Source organism: Gadus morhua, chromosome 12 (genome assembly GCF_902167405.1).
Source record: "Gadus morhua chromosome 12, gadMor3.0, whole genome shotgun sequence".
Lineage (NCBI taxonomy): Eukaryota > Metazoa > Chordata > Actinopteri > Gadiformes > Gadidae > Gadus > Gadus morhua.
In genome coordinates this window covers 30,908,808-30,927,102 of record NC_044059.1, presented here as the reverse complement: position 1 = coordinate 30,927,102, position 18,295 = coordinate 30,908,808, and the positions used below count along the sequence as shown (strand labels likewise).

The window sequence follows — 18,295 nt, the reverse complement described above, 5'->3', positions numbered from 1 at the left end:
CCCTAACCCTAACCCTAACCCTAACCCTAACCCTAACCTAACCTAACCCTAACCCTAACCCTAACCCTAACCCTAACCCTAACCCTAACCCTAACCCTAACCCTAACCCTAACCCTAACCCTAACCCTAACCCTAACCCTAACCCTAACCCTAACCCTAACCCTAACCCTAACCCTAACCCTAACCCTAACCCTAACCCTAACCCTAACCCTAACCCTAACCCTAACCCTAACCTAAACCCTAACCCTAACCCTAACCCTAACCCTAACCCTAACCCTAACCCTAACCCTAACCCTAACCCTAACCCTAACCCTAACCCTAACCCTAACCCTAACCCTAACCCTAACCCTAACCCTAACCCTAACCCTAACCCTAACCCTAACCCTAACCCTAACCCTAACCCTAACCCTAACCCTAACCCTAACCCTAACCCTAACCCTAACCCTAACCCTAACCCTAACCCTAACCCTAACCCTAACCCTAACCCTAACCCTAACCCTAACCCTAACCCTAACCCTAACCCTAACCCTAACCCTAACCCTAACCCTAACCCTAACCCTAACCCTAACCCTAACCCTAACCCTAACCCTAACCCTAACCCTAACCCTAACCCTAACCCTAACCCTAACCCTAACCCTAACCCTAACCCTAACCCTAACCCTAACCCTAACCCTAACCCTAACCCTAACCCCTAACCCTAACCCTAACCCTAACCCTAACCTAACCCTAACCCTAACCCTAACCCTAACCCTAACCCTAACCCTAACCCTAACCCTAACCCTAACCCTAACCCTAACCCTAACCCTAACCCTAACCCTAACCCTAACCCTAACCCTAACCCTAACCCTAACCCTAACCCTAACCCTAACCCTAACCCTAACCCTAACCCTAACCCTAACCCTAACCCTAACCCTAACCCTAACCCTAACCCTAACCCTAACCCTAACCCTAACCCTAACCCTAACCCTAACCCTAACCCTAACCCTAACCCTAACCCTAACCCTAACCCTAACCCTAACCCTAACCCTAACCCTAACCCTAACCCTAACCCTAACCCTAACCCTAACCCTAACCCTAACCCTAACCCTAACCCTAACCCTAACCCTAACCCTAACCCTAACCCTAACCCTAACCCTAACCCTAACCCTAACCCTAACCCTAACCCTAACCCTAACCCTAACCCTAACCCTAACCCTAACCCTAACCCTAACCCTAACCCTAACCCTAACCCTAACCCTAACCCTAACCCTAACCCTAACCCTAACCCTAACCCTAACCCTAACCCTAACCCTAACCCTAACCCTAACCCTAACCCTAACCCTAACCCTAACCCTAACCCTAACCCTAACCCTAACCTAACCCTAACCCTAACCCTAACCCTAACCCTAACCCTAACCCTAACCCTAACCCTAACCCTAACCCTAACCCTAACCCTAACCCTAACCCTAACCCTAACCCTAACCCTAACCCTAACCCTAACCCTAACCCTAACCCTAACCCTAACCCTAACCCTAACCTAACCCTAACCCTAACCCTAACCCTAACCCTAACCCTAACCCTAACCCTAACCCTAACCCTAACCCTAACCCTAACCCTAACCCTAACCCTAACCCTAACCCTAACCCTAACCCTAACCCTAACCCTAACCCTAACCCTAACCCTAACCCTAACCCTAACCCTAACCCTAACCCTAACCCTAACCCTAACCCTAACCCTAACCCTAACCCTAACCCTAACCCTAACCCTAACCCTAACCCTAACCCTAACCCTAACCCTAACCCTAACCCTAACCCTAACCCTAACCCTAACCCTAACCCTAACCCTAACCCTAACCCTAACCCTAACCCTAACCCTAACCCTAACCCTAACCCTAACCCTAACCCTAACCCTAACCCTAACCCTAACCCTAACCCTAACCCTAACCCTAACCCTAACCCTAACCCTAACCCTAACCTAACCCTAACCCTAACCCTAACCCTAACCCTAACCCTAACCCTAACCCTAACCCTAACCCTAACCTAACCCTAACCCTAACCCTAACCCTAACCCTAACCCTAACCCTAACCCTAACCCTAACCCTAACCCTAACCCTAACCCTAACCCTAACCCTAACCCTAACCCTAACCCTAACCCTAACCCTAACCTAACCCTAACCCTAACCCTAACCCTAACCCTAACCCTAACCCTAACCCTAACCCTAACCCTAACCCTAACCCTAACCCTAACCCTAACCCTAACCCTAACCCTAACCCTAACCCTAACCCTAACCCTAACCCTAACCCTAACCCTAACCCTAACCCTAACCCTAACCCTAACCCTAACCCTAACCCTAACCCTAACCCTAACCCTAACCCTAACCCTAACCCTAACCCTAACCCTAACCCTAACCCTAACCCTAACCCTAACCCTAACCCTAACCCTAACCCTAACCCTAACCCTAACCCTAACCCTAACCCTAACCCTAACCCTAACCCTAACCCTAACCCTAACCCTAACCCTAACCCTAACCCTAACCCTAACCCTAACCCTAACCCTAAACCCTAACCTAACCCTAACCCTAACCCTAACCCTAACCCTAACCCTAACCCTAACCCTAACCCTAACCCTAACCCTAACCCTAACCCTAACCCTAACCCTAACCCTAACCCTAACCCTAACCCTAACCCTAACCCTAACCCTAACCCTAACCCTAACCCTAACCCTAACCCTAACCCTAACCCTAACCCTAACCCTAACCCTAACCCTAACCCTAACCCTAACCCTAACCCTAACCCTAACCCTAACCCTAACCCTAACCCTAACCCTAACCCTAACCCTAACCCTAACCCTAACCCTAACCCTAACCCTAACCCTAACCCTAACCCTAACCCTAACCCTAACCCTAACCCTAACCCTAACCCTAACCCTAACCCTAACCCTAACCCTAACCCTAACCCTAACCCTAACCCTAACCCTAACCCTAACCCTAACCCTAACCCTAACCCTAACCCTAACCCTAACCCTAACCCTAACCCTAACCCTAACCCTAACCCTAACCCTAACCCTAACCCTAACCCTAACCCTAACCCTAACCCTAACCCTAACCCTAACCCTAACCCTAACCCTAACCCTAACCCTAACCCTAACCCTAACCCTAACCCTAACCCTAAACCCTAACCCTAACCCTAACCCTAACCCTAACCCTAACCCTAACCCTAACCCTAACCCTAACCCTAACCCTAACCCTAACCCTAACCCTAACCCTAACCCTAACCCTAACCCTAACCCTAACCCTAACCCTAACCCTAACCCTAACCCTAACCCTAACCCTAACCCTAACCCTAACCCTAACCCTAACCCTAACCCTAACCCTAACCCTAACCCTAACCCTAACCCTAACCCTAACCCTAACCCTAACCCTAACCCTAACCCTAACCCTAACCCTAACCCTAACCCTAACCCTAACCCTAACCCTAACCCTAACCCTAACCCTAACCCTAACCCTAACCCTAACCCTAACCCTAACCCTAACCCTAACCCTAACCCTAACCCTAACCCTAACCCTAACCCTAACCCTAACCCTAACCCTAACCCTAACCCTAACCCTAACCCTAACCCTAACCCTAACCCTAACCCTAACCCTAACCCTAACCCTAACCCTAACCCTAACCCTAACCCTAACCCTAACCCTAACCCTAACCCTAACCCTAACCCTAACCCTAACCCTAACCCTAACCCTAACCCTAACCCTAACCCTAACCCTAACCCTAACCCTAACCCTAACCCTAACCCTAACCCTAACCCTAACCCTAACCCTAACCCTAACCCTAACCCTAACCCTAACCCTAACCCTAACCCTAACCCTAACCCTAACCCTAACCCTAACCCTAACCCTAACCCTAACCCTAACCCTAACCCTAACCCTAACCCTAACCCTAACCTAACCCTAACCCTAACCCTAACCCTAACCCTAACCCTAACCCTAACCCCTAACCCTAACCCTAACCCTAACCCTAACCCTAACCCTAACCCTAACCCTAACCCTAACCCTAACCCTAACCCTAACCCTAACCCTAACCCTAACCCTAACCCTAACCCTAACCCTAACCCTAACCCTAACCCTAACCCTAACCCTAACCCTAACCCTAACCCTAACCCTAACCCTAACCCTAACCCTAACCCTAACCCTAACCCTAACCCTAACCCTAACCCTAACCCTAACCCTAACCCTAACCCTAACCCTAACCCTAACCCTAACCCTAACCCTAACCCTAACCCTAACCCTAACCCTAACCCTAACCCTAACCCTAACCCTAACCCTAACCCTAACCCTAACCCTAACCCTAACCCTAACCCTAACCCTAACCCTAACCCTAACCCTAACCCTAACCCTAACCCTAACCCTAACCCTAACCCTAACCCTAACCCTAACCCTAACCCTAACCCTAACCCTAACCCTAACCCTAACCCTAACCCTAACCCTAACCCTAACCCTAACCCTAACCCTAACCCTAACCCTAACCCTAACCCTAACCCTAACCCTAACCCTAACCCTAACCCTAACCCTAACCCTAACCCTAACCCTAACCCTAACCCTAACCCTAACCCTAACCCTAACCCTAACCCTAACCCTAACCCTAACCCTAACCCTAACCCTAACCCTAACCCTAACCCTAACCCTAACCCTAACCCTAACCCTAACCCTAACCCTACCCTAACCCTAACCCTAACCCTAACCCTAACCCTAACCCTAACCCTAACCCTAACCCTAACCCTAACCCTAACCCTAACCCTAACCCTAACCCTAACCCTAACCCTAACCCTAACCCTAACCCTAACCCTAACCTAACCTAACCCTAACCCTAACCCTAACCCTAACCCTAACCCTAACCCTAACCCTAACCCTAACCCTAACCCTAACCCTAACCCTAACCCTAACCCTAACCCTAACCCTAACCCTAACCCTAACCCTAACCCTAACCCTAACCCTAACCCTAACCCTAACCCTACCCCTAACCCTAACCCTAACCCTAACCCTAACCCTAACCCTAACCCTAACCCTAACCCTAACCCTAACCCTAACCCTAACCCTAACCCTAACCCTAACCCTAACCCTAACCCTAACCCTAACCCTAACCCTAACCCTAACCCTAACCCTAACCCTAACCCTAACCCTAACCCTAACCCTAACCCTAACCCTAACCCTAACCCTAACCCTAACCCTAACCCTAACCCTAACCCTAACCCTAACCCTAACCCTAACCCTAACCCTAACCCTAACCCTAACCCTAACCCTAACCCTAACCCTAACCCTAACCCTAACCCTAACCCTAACCCTAACCCTAACCCTAACCCTAACCCTAACCCTAACCCTAACCCTAACCCTAACCCTAACCCTAACCCTAACCCTAACCCTAACCCTAACCCTAACCCTAACCCTAACCCTAACCCTAACCCTAACCCTAACCCTAACCCTAACCCTAACCCTAACCCTAACCCTAACCCTAACCCTAACCCTAACCCTAACCCTAACCCTAACCCTAACCCTAACCCTAACCCTAACCCTAACCCTAACCCTAACCCTAACCCTAACCCTAACCCTAACCCTAACCCTAACCCTAACCCTAACCCTAACCCTAACCCTAACCCTAACCCTAACCCTAACCCTAACCCTAACCCTAACCCTAACCCTAACCCTAACCCTAACCCTAACCCTAACCCTAACCCTAACCCTAACCCTAACCCTAACCCTAACCCTAACCCTAACCCTAACCCAAACCCTAACCCTAACCCTAACCCTAACCCTAACCCTAACCCTAACCCTAACCCTAACCCTAACCCTAACCCTAACCCTAACCCTAACCCTAACCCTAACCCTAACCCTAACCCTAACCCTAACCCTAACCCTAACCCTAACCCTAACCCTAACCCTAACCCTAACCCTAACCCTAACCCTAACCCTAACCCTAACCCTAACCCTAACCCTAACCCTAACCCTAACCCTAACCCTAACCCTAACCCTAACCCTAACCCTAACCCTAACCCTAACCCTAACCCTAACCCTAACCCTAACCCTAACCCTAACCCTAACCCTAACCCTAACCCTAACCCTAACCCTAACCCTAACCCTAACCCTAACCCTAACCCTAACCCTAACCCTAACCCTAACCCTAACCCTAACCCTAACCCTAACCCTAACCCTAACCCTAACCCTAACCCTAACCCTAACCCTAACCCTAACCCTAACCCTAACCCTAACCCTAACCCTAACCCTAACCCTAACCCTAACCCTAACCCTAACCCTAACCCTAACCCTAACCCTAACCCTAACCCTAACCCTAACCCTAACCCTAACCCTAACCCTAACCCTAACCCTAACCCTAACCCTAACCCTAACCCTAACCCTAACCCTAACCCTAACCCTAACCCTAACCCTAACCCTAACCCTAACCCTAACCCTAACCCTAACCCTAACCCTAACCCTAACCCTAACCCTAACCCTAACCCTAACCCTAACCCTAACCCTAACCCTAACCCTAACCCTAACCCTAACCCTAACCCTAACCCTAACCCTAACCCTAACCCTAACCCTAACCCTAACCCTAACCCTAACCCTAACCCTAACCCTAACCCTAACCCTAACCCTAACCCTAACCCTAACCCTAACCCTAACCCTAACCCTAACCCTAACCCTAACCCTAACCCTAACCCTAACCCTAACCCTAACCCTAACCCTAACCCTAACCCTAACCCTAACCCTAACCCTAACCCTAACCCTAACCCTAACCCTAACCCTAACCCTAACCCTAACCCTAACCCTAACCCTAACCCTAACCCTAACCCTAACCCTAACCCTAACCCTAACCCTAACCCTAACCCTAACCCTAACCCTAACCCTAACCCTAACCCTAACCCTAACCCTAACCCTAACCTAACCCTAACCCTAACCCTAACCCTAACCCTAACCCTAACCCTAACCCTAACCCTAACCCTAACCCTAACCCTAACCCTAACCCTAACCCTAACCCTAACCCTAACCCTAACCCTAACCCTAACCCTAACCCTAACACTAACCCTAACCCTAACCCTAACCCTAACCCTAACCCTAACCCTAACCCTAACCCTAACCCTAACCCTAACCCTAACCCTAACCCTAACCCTAACCCTAACCCTAACCCTAACCCTAACCCTAACCCTAACCCTAACCCTAACCCTAACCCTAACCCTAACCCTAACCCTAACCCTAACCCTAACCCTAACCCTAACCCTAACCCTAACCCTAACCCTAACCCTAACCCTAACCCTAACCCTAACCCTAACCCTAACCCTAACCCTAACCCTAACCCTAACCCTAACCCTAACCCTAACCCTAACCCTAACCCTAACCCTAACCCTAACCCTAACCCTAACCCTAACCCTAACCCTAACCCTAACCCTAACCCTAACCCTAACCCTAACCCTAACCCTAACCCTAACCCTAACCCTAACCCTAACCCTAACCCTAACCCTAACCCTAACCCTAACCCTAACCCTAACCCTAACCCTAACCCTAACCCTAACCCTAACCCTAACCCTAACCCTAACCCTAACCCTAACCCTAACCCTAACCCTAACCCTAACCCTAACCCTAACCCTAACCCTAACCCTAACCCTAACCCTAACCCTAACCCTAACCCTAACCCTAACCCTAACCCTAACCCTAACCCTAACCCTAACCCTAACCCTAACCCTAACCCTAACCCTAACCCTAACCCTAACCCTAACCCTAACCCTAACCCTAACCCTAACCCTAACCCTAACCCTAACCCTAACCCTAACCCTAACCCTAACCCTAACCCTAACCCTAACCCTAACCCTAACCCTAACCCTAACCCTAACCCTAACCCTAACCCTAACCCTAACCCTAACCCTAACCCTAACCCTAACCCTAACCCTAACCCTAACCCTAACCCTAACCCTAACCCTAACCCTAACCCTAACCCTAACCCTAACCCTAACCCTAACCCTAACCCTAACCCTAACCCTAACCCTAACCCTAACCCTAACCCTAACCCTAACCCTAACCCTAACCCTAACCCTAACCCTAACCCTAACCCTAACCCTAACCCTAACCCTAACCCTAACCCTAACCCTAACCCTAACCCTAACCCTAACCCTAACCCTAACCCTAACCCTAACCCTAACCCTAACCCTAACCCTAACCCTAACCCTAACCCTAACCCTAACCCTAACCCTAACCCTAACCCTAACCCTAACCCTAACCCTAACCCTAACCCTAACCCTAACCCTAACCCTAACCCTAACCCTAACCCTAACCCTAACCCTAACCCTAACCCTAACCCTAACCCTAACCCTAACCCTAACCCTAACCCTAACCCTAACCCTAACCCTAACCCTAACCCTAACCCTAACCCTAACCCTAACCCTAACCCTAACCCTAACCCTAACCCTAACCCTAACCCTAACCCTAACCCTAACCCTAACCCTAACCCTAACCCTAACCCTAACCCTAACCCTAACCCTAACCCTAACCCTAACCCTAACCCTAACCCTAACCCTAACCCTAACCCTAACCCTAACCCTAACCCTAACCCTAACCCTAACCCTAACCCTAACCCTAACCCTAACCCTAACCCTAACCCTAACCCTAACCCTAACCCTAACCCTAACCCTAACCCTAACCCTAACCCTAACCCTAACCCTAACCCTAACCCTAACCCTAACCCTAACCCTAACCCTAACCCTAACCCTAACCCTAACCCTAACCCTAACCCTAACCCTAACCCTAACCCTAACCCTAACCCTAACCCTAACCCTAACCCTAACCCTAACCCTAACCCTAACCCTAACCCTAACCCTAACCCTAACCCTAACCCTAACCCTAACCCTAACCCTAACCCTAACCCTAACCCTAACCCTAACCCTAACCCTAACCCTAACCCTAACCCTAACCCTAACCCTAACCCTAACCCTAACCCTAACCCTAACCCTAACCCTAACCCTAACCCTAACCCTAACCCTAACCCTAACCCTAACCCTAACCCTAACCCTAACCCTAACCCTAACCCTAACCCTAACCCTAACCCTAACCCTAACCCTAACCCTAACCCTAACCCTAACCCTAACCCTAACCCTAACCCTAACCCTAACCCTAACCCTAACCCTAACCCTAACCCTAACCCTAACCCTAACCCTAACCCTAACCCTAACCCTAACCCTAACCCTAACCCTAACCCTAACCCTAACCCTAACCCTAACCCTAACCCTAACCCTAACCCTAACCCTAACCCTAACCCTAACCCTAACCCTAACCCTAACCCTAACCCTAACCCTAACCCTAACCCTAACCCTAACCCTAACCCTAACCCTAACCCTAACCCTAACCCTAACCCTAACCCTAACCCTAACCCTAACCCTAACCCTAACCCTAACCCTAACCCTAACCCTAACCCTAACCCTAACCCTAACCCTAACCCTAACCCTAACCCTAACCCTAACCCTAACCCTAACCCTAACCCTAACCCTAACCCTAACCCTAACCCTAACCCTAACCCTAACCCTAACCCTAACCCTAACCCTAACCCTAACCCTAACCCTAACCCTAACCCTAACCCTAACCCTAACCCTAACCCTAACCCTAACCCTAACCCTAACCCTAACCCTAACCCTAACCCTAACCCTAACCCTAACCCTAACCCTAACCCTAACCCTAACCCTAACCCTAACCCTAACCCTAACCCTAACCCTAACCCTAACCCTAACCCTAACCCTAACCCTAACCCTAACCCTAACCCTAACCCTAACCCTAACCCTAACCCTAACCCTAACCCTAACCCTAACCCTAACCCTAACCCTAACCCTAACCCTAACCCTAACCCTAACCCTAACCCTAACCCTAACCCTAACCCTAACCCTAACCCTAACCCTAACCCTAACCCTAACCCTAACCCTAACCCTAACCCTAACCCTAACCCTAACCCTAACCCTAACCCTAACCCTAACCCTAACCCTAACCCTAACCCTAACCCTAACCCTAACCCTAACCCTAACCCTAACCCTAACCCTAACCCTAACCCTAACCCTAACCCTAACCCTAACCCTAACCCTAACCCTAACCCTAACCCTAACCCTAACCCTAACCCTGCCACGTCCAACTGCGTGTACCTTATCCGCTGCCTCACCTGCGGCTTGCAGTACGTGGGTGAGACCGGCAACACCCTCTTGACGCGCTTCACGCAGCACAGATACAATGTCCGGCACGGCAAAGAAACTCACCTCCCTCTGGTAGAACACTTTGTGCTCCATGGCTGGGCTGCCCTGTCGGCTACCGTGCTCCAATCCAATCCTCGCTGGTCACTGGCCATGCGGCGCAGGGTCGAGAGGATCTGGATAAACAGACTCGGCACCTTGTACCCTGTTGGTTTGAATGTGGGAGTGGGGAGGGGATCCCGCAGTGTCGTTTGATGATGGCCCGTGCACCCGACATCGCCGCCTTCGGCGGCGACGTCTTTCATTGTGATCCTAACCCTAACCCTCTATACTAAAAAAGACATTTGAAATGACAAGTTAAAAGTAGGAAAGTCTATCAAATGCATGAACCTTTTTCCATATTACCGGTAAGTCATTGTGCTGTGCTGTATTGATGTTTGAGAATGTGCTGCCGGATCTCCGCCACCAGATGGCGCCCGAGAGGGTAAAACCATGGCTTAAACGTTTAGACCCGCCCACATTCAGCTCCTCCTCGATCTGCGGGCTGCAGTCTGGGGCACTTGGTCTAAACCACATAAACCAACGCACACGCACACACACACACCACGGCGGGTGCTGACTGCGCACACACAGACACACACCACGGCGGGTGCTGACTGACTAACACACAGAGCCGGCGCTGGCCTTTTCGGCGCCCTAGGCGAATCGAAATAAACTTGCGCCGCCCTGGCGATTGCTCCCGCGCCCCGTTTAAATTGATAAATTAAGAGCGCCACCAGAGGGCGCCCCCAACGCATTTGTCGCCCTAGGCAGTCGCCTAGCTCGCCTATGCCGTGCGCCGGCCTCCGCCGGCCCTGGACACACACCACGGCGGGTGCTGACTGCACGCACACGCACACACACACACACACACACCACAGCGGGTGCTGACTGACTGCTCACACACACCACGGCGGGGGTGTGTGCGCGCAGACTAAGCTGTGTGCGCTGGCTAGACTCACACGTATCTTTTGAGCCAAACATTGTCAGAATAAGTGATGCCAGTTCCTGATTGTGGGGTACTGATACTGGCTAGTATCACCGGCTGCACACAATAACATGATTTGCAACTATGTTTCTCCTTTATTTATTTTTTGCATGCATTTCTTGCGGGCCAGAAAAAATTAAGAGGGGCCGCTGGTTGAATAGGCCTGGCCTACAACATCACATCATTCCTCATCATTTAAAGCAATACATTACATTGAAGCAATGCTATGAATATATATCCATAAAACACTGGACTATACAACATATTAGGTGTAAAAGCAGTTAACAGAGGGATATGCATTGCCATTAGACACACACACGCACACACACGGTAGCTTACTTTGAGTTGAGTCAGCGCTGTCCTCCCTCCCTGTCCTCAGCGGGAGGCGGCGTTTCTCCGAGCTGAACCTCCTCATCAACATGTCCTTCCACTCACACGTAAACTTGTGAGTCAGGTCCTTTTCAAAAGCAAGCTGAATCAGCTGGGCCTTGCGTCTGTGCAGCAGAAGACGTTTTTCAGCGTGGAAAATTAGTTTTCACACATTGCTGTGGAAGCTCCGAAAGTTAGGGCAAGGGTGTAGGCTGTGACAACAGTCGGCATTGCCTGGGTGTTTGCTATTGTCCATTTGCCGTCTTCAGGGGGGAATCGTGGTGTCATTAATTTCCTTAACCAGGAATAGCAGCTAATAGCAGGAGGAAGGTAACCTTTGATGGGTCCAGGAAATTATCTGACTGATTATTAGACTGTTGGTGGGCTTTTCAACCACTTACGAATATCCATGAAGTTGAACTAGAAATTAAAGTAACCTAGCGAAAACGCATCCAGCTTCACTTTTCAAAAATGCGCGCTAACTGTTAACTAAACACTTCCGAGGACGGAGTACGCACCTGCAATTGGAACAGCAGCAGACTCGATGACGTCACCAGCTCAGCTCGTCTGTTAACTGTACTACGGCGGCCTCATGTAGGCATAACTACTGAACAATATAAACAAATGATATAAAACAAAGCACCAACCTCTTTAGTTTTAAAATAGTATGTTAATATTTTGAATGAATATAAATTAAAAGTAGGCCTATGCGTATTCACACGGCAAGCCAGCTGTAGGCCTACCCTACATATAGGCCTAAACAATCAGTGGCTTGTATGAGATTGCCGTTTCTCAATTTTCCTATGTAGCCAATTATTATATTATTGGAGAGTAGGCTATTGATATAAGAATTACGATCGAGCGAGAATAGAATAGAAACACACGCACGCATCAGATGGATCCGACCGGGATTTCCGTTGCGATGGGTTTCCTCCATCAGCGACTTATACAATATAAACAAATTATATAAAACCCCTCTTCTCATTTTAAAATAAGTTTGTTGTTGAATAGGCACTTTTAAAATGTTACGATAATTTAAGTCAACTGCGTTATTTCTCAGTAATAACTCCAGAAACATCTCATTAGAATAGAAATTAAAATATTCTCCATACCACTGACGGCGCGACTGCATGGAATAAAGCATCTGTCCAACATGTGTCAATAACAATAGTTTTATGTGACTGTAAACACATAATCAAATGTCAATTAAATCCCAAGTGTGGAAAAACCAAGCCACATACTTCTCATCAAAATCGTTATATTATTGTCGGTTCCTCTTCAATGGTTTTCATGAAAAATCAGGCATTAAAAAGGGTTTCTTTATGTGGTTGATTTACAAACTGATTATCCAAGTGCCAAGTGTCCTCGGTCAGTCTTATTACCGTAACCCTATGGTGATGCGTAATAGCACAATTCACCAGGGATAAATGCATCAAGGCTTTTAGATATTCATACAAACAGAATACTAATTTATATATATACAGATTTTGTATTTTCTTTGAAAAAATTCGTTTGCCATTTTCAACATTCGAACTGCATCATTATTATAAAAATCTCGCCAACGGCGGTGCCGGCCAAGAAGGGCCAACAGCGCGCGTCAGGAGCGCTCGGGGTTAGGTGACTTGCTCAAGGCCCCTCGACTATCAGCTAGGTTCTGAGCGGAGATCGAACTGGTCACCTTGCGATTCCCAGTCGACCGCGCTACCACCTGAGCTAATTGCCGCCCCGAGATAACATGCAAAATTTAGTAATTTTATCATCGTACTTAACAAAAGCAACAACATATGGAAAATTGTAAAAAAAGTACCGAATTGGACAGCGTTAACAGACTGTTCCGCTGACAGTTTGTTAAGGCAGATGAGCACTTCACCATCACGAAAGGAGGAGTCGTAAATTGTGCCGGTGTGGTTTCCAGATCGGCTCGGGGACCGCCGTCTGCTGATTACGTCACACAATATCATCGGCAGTAAGCTTGAATGGGAGTATAATGTGATTGGCTGTGCGTCGGAGAGTTGTGATCGGCTGTGCGTCGGTGAGTTGTGATTGGCTGTTTTACGTAATAATACCATGATGATACCATGGTATCCTCATAATACCATGATGCCATCCTAATAGCAACCCGCCATGGAACAAGCGCCGATTGCTCTTAAAGGGGATTCGAAAAAAAACACTCTGATCGGTTCATTGCATGTTACGCCCAAACCACACCTACGGGTAATTAGCCTGCTTCAGACCAATCCTGACACTTGCGCCGCGGCGCAAGTGTCATTTATCCGCCTGTAAAATAGCGATAGCGCCGTAGAACCGCCCACAAAGCTACTTGCGCTTTGCGCTTCCCACTTGCGTTTCAGACCGTTAAAATAGGGCCCCTAATGTTGTTAGCCATCTTTATTCTTCCCTACCATGACTTTAATATATATATCAGTCACACATCATTAACATAACACATAACATCATACATTCAAAACAGATTCACGCACACAACACACCTGTCCCGAGGCCTGTTTCAGGTAGCTGGTTTAACATACTCTGAGTTTAATCCTGCGCTCTGAGTTGGTTGACTCAGAGTTCAGGGTTGAAAAGCAACTCTGGGTTTTCGGTTTCAGAACAGGTGATCAGCGTTGGGTTAATCAACTCTGAGTATGTTCACTCTGGGTTGAGGGCGTGCCTGTTGACTATGAAGAGCCATCGTCAATGGATCTCTGATAACATGATCAAACATGGACCAAAAGCGTAGATCCACTTACTTTTCCCCCACGGAATTGGAAATTCTAATGAACGTGTATGCCGAGCAGTTACCCATTTTAACAAAAAAAAAGCAATACCGCCGCGGCAGCGAGAGCGCGAGAGAGAGCTTGGCAGGAAATAGCTGAACAAGTCAATGCGTGAGTCAAATAAATTAGTAAAATAAAATAAGAGGAAAGTTTAATATCTTCCACTTATTCAATATGTAAATTGTGTGTGTGTGTGTGTGTGTGTGTGTGTGTGTGTGTGTGTGTGTGTGTGTGTGTGTGTGTGTGTGTGTGTGTGTGTGTGTGTGTGTGTGTGTGTGTGTGTGTGTGTGTGTGTGTGTGTCAATTTACGCAACCCCGAGTTGCCCCACGAGGACCTGGCAGCAAATGAAGTACAAAAATATAGTTTAAACAGGTAAACTAATGTTTAATTGAAATCAAATCAATTGTGCTGTTTTGCCTGCTCTACCTAATTTAACAGCTATGTTCAACATGTATTATATATTTGTATACCAGTAAATGTAAGTAGTAGGCCTACATTTCCCAGCCACCCCAACACTGCCAATATTTAATAGGATTTAGATATATTAGAAGGCTACACCTAGGCAAAATGCATTATAAATATATATGTGTCTTCAAAATAGCGCTTACTGAATATGAGGTTAACATTTTCCTCCATGTTAGCAAATCGAAAAAATGCAGAGGCCCGGCAGACTGGAGGGGGTCCACCACCTGCAGCCCTCACAGAGGCTGAGGAGCAGGGACGTGCACAGGAATTTTGAGGGGCAGTTGCTCTGACCTGCAAAAAAGGGCACCCCCCCCCCCCCCCCAAAAAAAAAAAAACTGACAGGCTATATGAAGGACTGAGAATAAAAGGGTCTTCTTTCATATATTAATACAAATAAGCAAAACACTGAAATAACTACTACTAACGATAATGCAGAAAAACATGACTTGAAGAAGAAGAACATAACATGAACACAAACATAATTAAACAAAATCCTATCAAGTCACTGATAAGTTTCTCCAAATTGACATATTAAAAATGCAAAGCTTCAAAAGAGAAGCCTTCAGAACCTCTTCTTTGTCGATTGGTATGTCCTTCTCTATGGACAGCAGGAGGAGGTCAGACAGCTGCTCTTGACCACACTGATTTCGGATTTCGGACAGGGTAGTGATGTGCTCATCTTTGCTGCCTCCTTTAGTTGTCTCTCTCTCTCTCCTGAATCCTCCTCTTTTCACTGGGCATTTCGGCTTCACTTAACAATAACAAACAATACCCAAAATAGTGATAAGATTTAGGCATGAACCATTTTGAATGAAAGAATTCATGTGATGCATTACTTCCATCTTTTATTCTTCTTCTTAAAACGAAATGTTAGAAACTAACTATCAGCAGACATGTAGCTTAGTTTGCCTACCAAAAAATGTGTAGACTGTGATAACGGGCTGCTTGTCTGCAAGCTAGCTAGCTGTCTGATTATTTAGGCAAAACGTTACGTGGCAAACTGAGCCTGGATTTATGAAGATTGTAATTCATTTCATAAAACGTGATGTTCACCTTTTCCGACAACATCAAGGCAGTCGTCTCACAGGTGCCGGTGTTCCGGTCGCGTGCAGCGCTGCACGCCGCGCGGCAACTCGCCGCCTCCATTCATTTCAATGAGGGAAGGGCGGCAGAGGGGAGGCGGCAAAAGCGGCTGTTGCCGCGCGGCAGAGTTTGCCCTCCCCCTACTGACTTTCACTCTCAGTGCCCGAACGGAATTGAATGAGGCTACGCTTACTTTATGAAATGTTTCGAGTGGCGATTTTTTTTATCTAGGCCTACATGAAATTCTGCATCCATTAAATGATAAAAAAAAAAGAAAAAAAAAAAAGGTTTTCCTCGGAAGGGCAACCTGAGTCGAGGAGGGCATATGGGCAGTTGCCCAAGCAACCTGAGCAACCCCCCTGTGCACGTCCCTGCTGAGGAGATGGCCCTCAGCCAACAGAGTATGCGTCCTGTGGCTGAGGGCATCCCTGGGGGGGAGCTCCTCTGATCCCCCCCACCCCCCAGGATAGAAGTGCCTTAAAGGTGCGGCCACACCAGACGCGTATCTCACGTACTTCGCGTATGAAATCGCCATTTTCTCCATAGGGAACCATTGGTTTAGGCGCGTATTACGCGTATTACGCGTATTTCGCGTATTAAGCAACATTTTACGCGCGTATAGCGCGTATATTTACGCGCAATACGCGCTATACGCGCTATACGCGCGTATATCGCGTATATCGCGTACATTTCAAAAGAGTTCAAAAAATTGAACTTTTTACGCGAAGTACGCGAGATACGCGTCTGACGAGACACGCATTGCCCAATCAGCGTTGAGCTTGACCCGACGTCACTGGCAGAGAGTAGTGAGCTTGGACAGAAGCATACGGCCGACATCTTCCTTTTTTCTGTGTGGAAATAGTAACATAGTTACGCCATTAAATGCTTTTATGGAAACATTTCTAGCGAGAAATGTGCATTTTACTTTCATAATGTTCACTCGGTGAATGTGAAGGATGTTTGGTTTGATAGTTATGACGAAGAGGGAACGCTCCGTTCACTTGCATGGACAGAGTCTCTGGTTACTAAGCAACCTCAACGTCTTGGCGGACTATTTCTCTGCTGGGAAACACACCAGACACACCATGTGAAGTTATTTAACCCGATTATTGTTATTTATATCCGAGATTATTTAATCTAACCCGATCTAAACTCTATCACCCAAACACGGCGGCGTTGGGGTTTCCTACCTCGGACTCCAGCGCAGCCACGGCCGACAACTTTCTTTATTCTGGGTGGAAATAGTAACATAGTTACGCCATTAAATGCGTTTATGGAAACATTTTTAGCGAGAAATGTGCATTTTACTTTCGTAATGTTCGCTCGGTGAATGTGAAGGATGTTTGGTTTGATAGTTATGAGGAAGAGGGAACGCTCCGTTCACTTGCATGGACATGGACTCATCTAGGCGAGTGACGTAGGCGCGTATAGCGCGTATTGCGCGTATGCGACCATTTTTGACACAAAATGGTCAAGCAACATTTTACGCGCGTATCTCGCGTAAAAAGTACGCGAGATACGCGTCTGGTGTGGCCGCACCATTACAGTATAAGAGGTTGGTTATTCAAAATAATTAAATATGTACACGCAACCCAGCGCGTTGCAAATTAGATGGGGCAATATTCTGGCTCAAGTAATAATTGCACTGTCTAATCATCTTCTTCCAGTTACTGATGGCGTCATCGCCCTACTTCAACCAGATGCCCTCACCAACCTCCATGCAATTGTAACAATTCAAAAGATGCAAAAGGATGCTTTGGAGATCCAAATTTTGGAACATAAGTTATAGGTGGGTGAGGTGCAAACTGGGATAGGCTACTGTTCCCTGCTCTAAAAACATACCCAATATAAATGACTTTTTTTTTTGTGCTTTCAGGAAATAAAGAAATCCTCATAAAAAGTACTTTGTCTTTATTAGAACACGGGCTGTGGTGGGACAAGTTATTTTGTTGAACAGTTTACTCAAAGGGTTTTACTTCAGTGAACAATGCAGACGATTATGCTGAGCATGTGCATGTAGAGAAGAACAGCATCTGGTTAAAAGCAGTACCAGGGTCTTTTCTGCCTTGCATTCTTAAAATTAGTTTCTTGACTTGCAGCAGTTATAGGTCCGTGGTTAGTCAGCTACTCTGATCATGGGAAAGCCACAACGTTAAAGTGACTGTAGTAGCCTACAGAGCGGGTGGGATGCACGGGGCAGATCATTCTACTCATGCGTTAATTGCGTCAAAAAACTTAAACTTAAACTTCAAGCATGCCCCCGGTGCGTTTGACAGTTAACATGGGGGCTGAGAAGGTGGTCTAAATAAATGATGGATTGCGCTTAAAAAAGATAGCGCTCGTGAAGAAAATTATCAGGAAAATAAAGTATATCCAACCGGGGTCTTA

The 18,295-nt window shown here is 47.7% G+C and overlaps 1 protein-coding gene across 1 annotated transcript in view; it reads left to right on the top strand.

Moving 5' to 3' along the window:
• Nucleotides 1–18,295, top strand: part of myo1f (myosin IF) — a 308,989-nt gene that overhangs the window by 8,640 nt on the left and 282,054 nt on the right.